Source organism: Phaethon lepturus, unplaced genomic scaffold, assembly GCF_000687285.1.
Source record: "Phaethon lepturus isolate BGI_N335 unplaced genomic scaffold, ASM68728v1 scaffold28527, whole genome shotgun sequence".
NCBI lineage: Eukaryota > Metazoa > Chordata > Aves > Phaethontiformes > Phaethontidae > Phaethon > Phaethon lepturus.
Genome location: NW_010551607.1, coordinates 912 through 8730, shown reverse-complemented (window position 1 = coordinate 8730; position 7819 = coordinate 912). Strand labels below are relative to the sequence as shown.

Sequence of the window (7819 nt, the reverse complement as noted above, 5' to 3'; positions counted from 1 at the left end):
CACCATCACCGAAAGTATTCAAAAAACATGTAGACGTGGCAGCTGGGGACATGGTTTAGTGGGCTTGGTGGTGTTGGGTTGATGGTTGGACTTGATGATCTTAAAGTTCTTTTTCAACCTTGATCATTCTGTGCCATCCCTGACCTCATCCAGAGGAACTCACCAGAGACCTCGTTCCTGCAGCCAAAATGGGGCAGGTATGGCTACTGCTATCCTTTAACACTGTAGAGAACATGCCAAGGAGCCCAATATGATTTAGGTGGCCACAGGGTAACAGTTTACTGTTACCTTCAGGAAGCATTGCCAATGGGCAACCTGTAACACTGAAATCCCACTTGATCCAGGAGAGGTGAAACAAAAATGCAAATAAAATAATTTATTCATGAAAAATCCATTAATATCCATTCAAAATAGATTATATTATGGAATACTCAAAAAAGCTAAACAGATTCCAACCCTTACCAACCTAAACTGGCAAGACCTCTTACCTGTCACCAGTTGGTGTACAGGTGATTGCCCTGAGAAGGTACAGTGGTTCCTTAAAAGCTTCCTCTGCAAGTCATGGCCCAGGTTGCATTGGGTGCTCCTAATATGTCAGGTCTCATAGGGAATTCTTTGGGCTTCTGGCAGACTTCAATCAGAAATGCATCCAAACTGGCTGCGGACTCCCAGGAACTGAAGTTCGCTTGCAGGGAAGTAGAAATGTCTCTTTGTCAAGCCAGGTGTCACCCAGTCGGGCATCAACTTCTTACCCTGAAGAAAGAGACCACACTCCCATCCTTCCTTTGGTGACTTAACATGTTCCCATGTGAAATGCTCTGTTACGCTGACCCTCACAGGTTGCACGAGGCTGGAAATTGAGAAATAAAGCTTCTGAAGAGGCCAATGTGTAGAGCAGGAAGCTCCACCTTTTTCCACCTTGGTGATGCCGTTTTCATCCTTTCCCTCATGTTACAGCCAGTGATTCTGAGAGAAGCTTGCCTAGCCAGTACGTGGGAGGCAGTGAGACCAGTGCCTCTGCTCTCTGGCCCTGGGCTGGTGCTGTCCCCACTCCTCCCCTGGCCCCATGCTCTGCAGGAGCCGTGCAGGGGGGCAGAAAGGTGCTTGTGCCACTTCCTTCCAGTTTAGGGAGGAAACTGTGCTGCCAGCGGGCTAACGGGTATCTCTGTGTCGTCCCTATGTGAGGCCGCTTTACAAAACTGGGAGGAGAATATTTGCAGAAGCAAGTGGAAGATACACAGGGAAATAGATGCAATAACAGCGTAAGAAAGGAGTAAGGACACAACAGTCCCAGGATGTCCTCTGTGTTGAATAAGCACTGCTCCCTTTAAACCGATTCCCCAAAGGCCAGCACAACCCTCCCACCTCCACCTCTACTTCGCAGCACCAGGGCAACCCTCTTTTCCTCCTTCCCACATCAGCCTTCAGCTCCTTTATCTTCTGCCATGAGGGAGTGGAGTGTCTCACCCTCTCCCTGAAAAGACAAGTCCTGCGAACCAAAAAGCAGCCTCTGCTCATGTGGGCAGAAACCGCTTCCCTTGCTCCCGCTGCCAGCACCAACTTGAAGCAAGACATCCCCTCCAAACCAAGGCTGACCTGGCGCACACACTTTGCCGTATGCCCACCAGAATAATGATAGCAGGCAGGGCACAGAAGAGATGTTCACATTATTGCAGAATAAAAAGTTAAAGAAAAAAAAAAAGAAGGAAAAAAGAAAAAATGCATTCAGGCATCGAGCCAGTGCCTTTCCCATGACAGCACTCTGGCTGAGCACTCGAGCCAAAGCATTGTTAGCTGGCCAGGTAATGCTAAAGGAATGAAATCATTCTAATTTTTGCAAGAGGAATGGCCAGTGCATCTCCTGGATAGGGAAGAAATAGGAAGAGCTCCATGCTAAAGTGGTGGACCTCCTTAGACGGGAAGATTTTTTAGGAGGAAATTAGACATGAAAGGTGCTTTGTTCCCCCATGAGGAGATACTTTTTGGGCAACACAGACTGAGGTGTAAGGTGTGGAGGGAGGTAGGCTCTCTCTCTTCTCTGTGTCAGGAGAGCCTGCGGCAAAATGCCTGGATATGAGGGAATGGCCTTGCTGATTTAATCTTCAAAGCCAGTAACTGAAGCCTGGTTTTCTCTCATTTCTCCACCTACCTCTTTTATAAGTTTATCTATCTTGGCAGGTGTGAGTAAATGTTTTGATTTGCTTTTTGTCTTAACCTGTCTTGAATTAAGTATGATTTCAGTGTAATTGGATACTAATGACTCGTTCCTTGCCAAAGGATGTGGTAAATCTCCACGTAGACCTTGAGGCACCTTACAAGCACTCTAGGTTGCCAGCTTGTTCTCCTTAATATCAAAAGCATTACTGAATGCGCCCTCCCTCAGCTGCAGGGCCCTGCTGGACCCGCAGTAACCAGGAGGGAAGAAGTGTCTTCTAAGGATGGGAGCAACCAGGGAGACCTGAGTCCCAGGGGATTCTGTGGCATTTGTTGGAAGATGTATTGTTTGGTGAAAAAACGTGTGGTCCTTGCACCATGTGCTGAGCAAGAAGAAAGGATAGAATCCCCCATCAGCCAGAACTGAACCACCAACTTAAAGTTTGTAAAATACTACATATTTTGGTAGCCTGCCTCACTGCCAGGAAAGCTATCAAAAGTTAGGAGCAACCACCAAAGGCAGGCTTGGCATAGTCAGGCACACCCGTCCTTCCCTACCTGCCCACCCCTTTGTGTCACCCCTTCTCGTTTCCAGCTCTTACCTGTATTCATCCCCTCCCTGGGCCACTAGCCTGATTTCTCAGCTCCAGCTTCAGCTTCCTCCAGGCATGAGGATGGTTCCCTGCTTGACCAAGTTTCCGCCTCAAATCATTATTCTTGGCTGCAGCCCTGTCCTGGGTTCGAGCAGGGCCCATCTCACTGGGACCTGCTTTCGGAATTGCAGGGCACCACAACACAGCTGTTCTTGCATGCAGTACGTGCTCCGGTAGCCAAAACTGACTGGCCTTGTTTGCTCAGAGCAATTCTGTCAGAAGCGCATGGAAGTCTGAGAAACTACTCTTTTCTAACACCACCCTTCGTCTTGTCATCACAGGAGGGGCAACATCCCTGGGATCCCTGGGGGAATACATGGGAGCCATGCCTGGTCCGGACACGCGGTGGATCACCTCTCTGGCTGCCAGCTGGAGGAATAGGTGCAAATCCAGGCTGCCCAACTAGAAAAAGACACTACCCCCACCCCTGCAAACTCCTGTTTGCAATTACTTTCTTCCTGTTGTTATATGCCCACCAGCCATTTGGACACACTCACCCCCTTTCATTCACTTTGTGGTTTTTCAAGATTAATTCTGAAAAAAACAAAACCTCTGCAAAAGAGGAGATACTTGCAAGTCTCTGCTTATGAAGAAGCTGCTCCACTCCATGCTTACCCCTCTGCGCTGGCCTGGGGCGATCAGGAGGAATTTGGCCTCATCTTCACCGCCCACCCTACTAGCACCTGCAAAAAATAAAGAGAGCAAGAAGGAAAATGAAGAGAGGATGGAAATAACAGATTGAAAGTGGGGTGTCTGTGGAGGCAGACAGTAGCTCTGCCTCTCACCTACTGGATACTTCTCCACTTCTCACACCTTGCTTCCAACTGCATGTCTTCTGCTTCGTCGTCTCAGCGTGACACTCCTCCTTCGCGCTGCACCTCGACAAGCATGCTCTGGCCAGCGGGACGGGGCAGCCCGTGCCTCTCGCCTTCCTCGTGCTGGGCCTGGCTGCAAGGCCTGCTGCCCTCGTTCGCACCAGCTGAGCCGATTCACCTCACGGACCATTAGAAAATTACCCGCTGCTTTGCTGGGTTATCGAGCCGGCTTGGGTGCCGGGAGTGACCACAGGGCACCAGGGCAGTGACCAAGGTAAATCGTGTAGCTGAGTGCAGCGGAGAAGAGGGGAGGAGAAGCGAGACCTCATTTCTTTGGAGCAAGGAGCTGTTAACTGGCTCATCCTCCTTTTCAAACTTCACCCTCAAAAACCTTGTTTTTATCCAGAATGTAATACCTTCGGTACCCCACAAGATGGTCCATGACTTGAAGGAGCACTCACAAGCAAGTCAAGCCAAAAGCCGTCACTTATCACAGTGTCTGGCGAAATCACCGTTGCTGAGGGAGGCAGGGTGGCAGTGCGTGTTCGGGTAGGGCTGCGGTGATTAGCATCTGCCTCCAACAGCTCCTGGCATTTTTCCTTGGCAGCAGGTTAGGTAAATCCCATCCTGCTCCTAAGGAATGGAAAGAAGGGTCATTCATGTTTTTCCATGCTCCCTAATGTCCAAGGCTGGCTAACTGTGGGTTGTTTTGTTTGTTTGTTTGTTTTCTTTTTTTTTTTTTCCTCCTAATGAATTTAGGGCTAAATATGCAGATTTTGTTTTCAGTAGCCGGGCTCTCTTTGGTACAGACCTGTTGTCCTGAATGGACAAGCATCAGGCCAGAAATCAAACAGCGATCAAAGGCTATCATCAGAAAGAACCCAGCAGCTCGCTGACACCCAGGTTATTATCAGTGATGGGCCAACACATTTGACGGCCGTAAGGTCACTGAAGGGCTCAGAAAAGCAGGCAGCAAGCGTCACCAAGGAGTCCTGAGTCTGGATCCAAAATGGTAGTAATCTGTGAGGTGCTCCCGGGCTCTCCCTGGAAAAGCAAAATTTACTTTTGCATCTGATTGACAAGGAAAAACTGGAAAACAAGTTTTGGGATCTTGTGGCCTTTGCAGAGCATACCAAATGACCAAGAGCACAGTCACCGGGGCACTGGACTCCAGTGGTCTCACCAACACGGTGCTTTGTATGGATTCAAAGGCAAAGCCCATCTTGGCAGTCCAAAGAGAATTGTCTGAGCTGCAGGAAGAAAATACGGGGTACAGACCAAGAGTAACTCGGGGCTTGGGGCAGGAACTAACATGCAGGTGTGAGTCAGGCACGTCGTAACGGGAGAGGTATTGGTGTGACAGTGGAGTGGAGGTTATCTGGAAGACGAGGTGCTGATGCTATCTTGGTACCTTCAGAGCTGCCCTTATCCTTCTGACCAGACCAGCTCTGCGCTGCGCCACACAGCCTGTCCCAGCCCTGCAGGCCTTGTCTGTCTGCTCCGGGGTCCTTCTGCGGAGGTAGGACCAAGTGTGGGGTGAAGGCTGTAAATCTCTTCTGCTACAACATTGTGAAAGCAGAGGCAGATCCCACCTCCTCCTCCCAGCAGCTGGGATTCCTCCTCCAGACATAACGGGAGCAGACAGGCCCTGCTGGAGTTTGGGGGAACAGAGTTTAGGAGTGAAGGGGCATGACACACCTCCCAGCATTTGGGAGCCGGATGATATTCCGATGTTTTTCTTTTTTCCTTTCGGCATAGATATTGCAACAGGTGACATGATGTGACTTGTTCCTGGCTTGAACTTGCAAAGCTCTTCATCACGGTGGAGTAACATCAGATAGGGAACTTGGACCCAGATACCGATGGGAAAATGGAATTTCCACTGCACAACCTCCACCCGCTGCTGGAGAATTTCAGGGTTACCCCTCTCCCACCCAGAAAAACCCAACAGCACAGCAAAGATTAGGGACGGGAGCAGCATCGGAGGCCCAAGACTCGGGGACCAGGGTATGCAGGACTTTGCTCCTGTCCAGCAGCCACACATTTTGGCGGTGTTGGGGGTCGGGGACGCTCCGGGAGGGAACCCCAAAGGGGGCGTCCGCGACCCCCAACATCGCCCGCGCGGAACAAGATTGCCGCTAGGGGCCAGTGGCGCAATGGATAACGCGTCTGACTACGGATCAGAAGATTGTAGGTTCGACTCCTGCCTGGCTCGCTGGCTTTATTTTACCTGCACATGCTACTCGGCATCCTTGGGCGCTTTCAACGGGGTCAACTCCATCTCCATAGAGCTTTATTTTAAAAAATCCTGCTAATTACATGGATCTTTCCCAAGTCCACTGGGAACCTCTAGCACCCAGCATCTTCCAGTTTCCAACTGTTATGTTCCAGCTTGGCTGACCCTGGAGGATGCCCACCCATCCAGCTCCTGCTGCTGGAATCGGGCAGGTTTGGCTGCTCTGGGGAACGTCCTGGAGAGCTAAAAATCATCTCTAATTGTCGGACATCAGCTGAGAGAGCTGCTGTTTAGCTGAGTGATAACCGGATAGATCTGGTGACCCTGAAATCCCACTTAAGTCGGGTGAAGAGTGGGTACAACTAGAAGCACATGTTTACAATATTCAAAATAGGTACACTGATAAGAGTACCTCAGTCAAGAAATAATAAACTTTCAGATACTAACAAAATCAGGAAAGATACTCTCTCATTTCCAGCAGTTTCCCACCTTTGTGATCAGCAGGACATCTTGTCCACGCACATGCCACGTATCTCAAACTGCATCCATCAGCCAGCACCTCATCATGCAGGAGCATTTTCACCATCTCTCCTTTGAAATCCTCCAGGCAATCTGAAAGTTTTTATCCTCATACTCTTAATGCCCCTGAGATTTATTCTATTTCCCCTTTCTCCAGGAGAAGAGACAGATTTTGCCTGAAATGCAAAGAAGCCTTTTCTTACAGCATGGGAGCTGATAATTTCTTTTTTGGAGCAGGTGTTCCCCCCTGTACCCATCAGGCTATTTAACAACCCCTGATGCATCTGTTTGCCTGCCCACCTCTCTCCGGTGACCCCGTGTATCTGAGTGAAACGTCTTACGAATGGGTTTTTTATAATCTCCGGCATCTTTCATTATTAAGTGATAAAAACGATGGAATAGGATACATACACCACAGCTTGTTATCTGCCCTTGCTGCAGACCAGATACAGAAATAATCAAGCACTTGCAGCTGACCAGTTGCCAATATTTTGCTCCTAAATGAAGTATTTAGCAAGCTACATCACCATCCAAGCATTCAATAGGCTGTTATTGTTTCAAAAAGAATTTAGTATGTTTAAATACATGAGCATGTCCTAGAAGAGTGGGAAGCTGAGCCAAGCAGTTACACTAGTGTAAGAGGGCCATAGCTCTTAGCCTATAGTAAGTCCTGACACTGGTGCCTACATTTTCTGAGGGATTTTTTTCTTTTCTTTCCTGGCTTTCATTCTGTTGTATTTTTATCTTTTCATTCTTTTTCTCTGCCTTCCTTTTCACTTACGGGTAATACACAGTCACACAGAAACACATGCATGTCAATAGTTTCTGGATGGGTGGGAGAGAAAAAGATGTCTCAGAGATGGAGGTGGAGAGAGAAAAGAGATGGACCCTTCTTCAGAAGAAACTCTGGGTGTGTTTTTGTTTTGTGAGCCATCCTTTAGGACAAGTGAAAAAGTTTTCTGCTGAATGAGTGGAAAGGAATGAAGGAGTTCACATGAACTTCTGCAAAAAGTAGGAGCAGAGACACTCATATAGGACTGGGTGAATCTTAACCAAAAAAAATCCAATCTTTTGGCCCTGAACGGAGTCTGTGCCCTGTCCCACATCGGGGAGCGGCACAAGGATGTGCTTTTGGCCTGTAGATTCAGATTTGACTGCTAGTGTGTGCAAACATGTATGGATAGCGGACACCTAAGGAAATGGATGTCCTTCCTCAATTTCAGCTCCGCGGGGTGCCCCTGTTCCGGGCCGGGCAGGTTTTTCACGCCTGGATTTCTCCTGACGCAGTTCCCAGGAGCGGTGCACTGCACCATGCTGGAAGAGAAGGGAAAGGTCGGTGGGGTGGGTGTGGGTGTCCATACGCACGCACAGAAGTGTGCTAATTAATAGAGAGGTTGCTGGGGCCAGGGACATGATGCATAAAGTGTGTAACTACAGAGCAG

The 7819-nt window shown here is 48.9% G+C and overlaps 1 non-coding gene across 1 annotated transcript; it reads left to right on the top strand.

The window, feature by feature from the left end:
- Positions 1 to 5764: 5764 nt before the first annotated feature.
- On the top strand, positions 5765 to 5837 carry TRNAR-ACG. Its single transcript has one exon. It is a non-coding gene; the product is annotated as a tRNA-Arg (tRNA).
- Positions 5838 to 7819: the final 1982 nt, after the last annotated feature.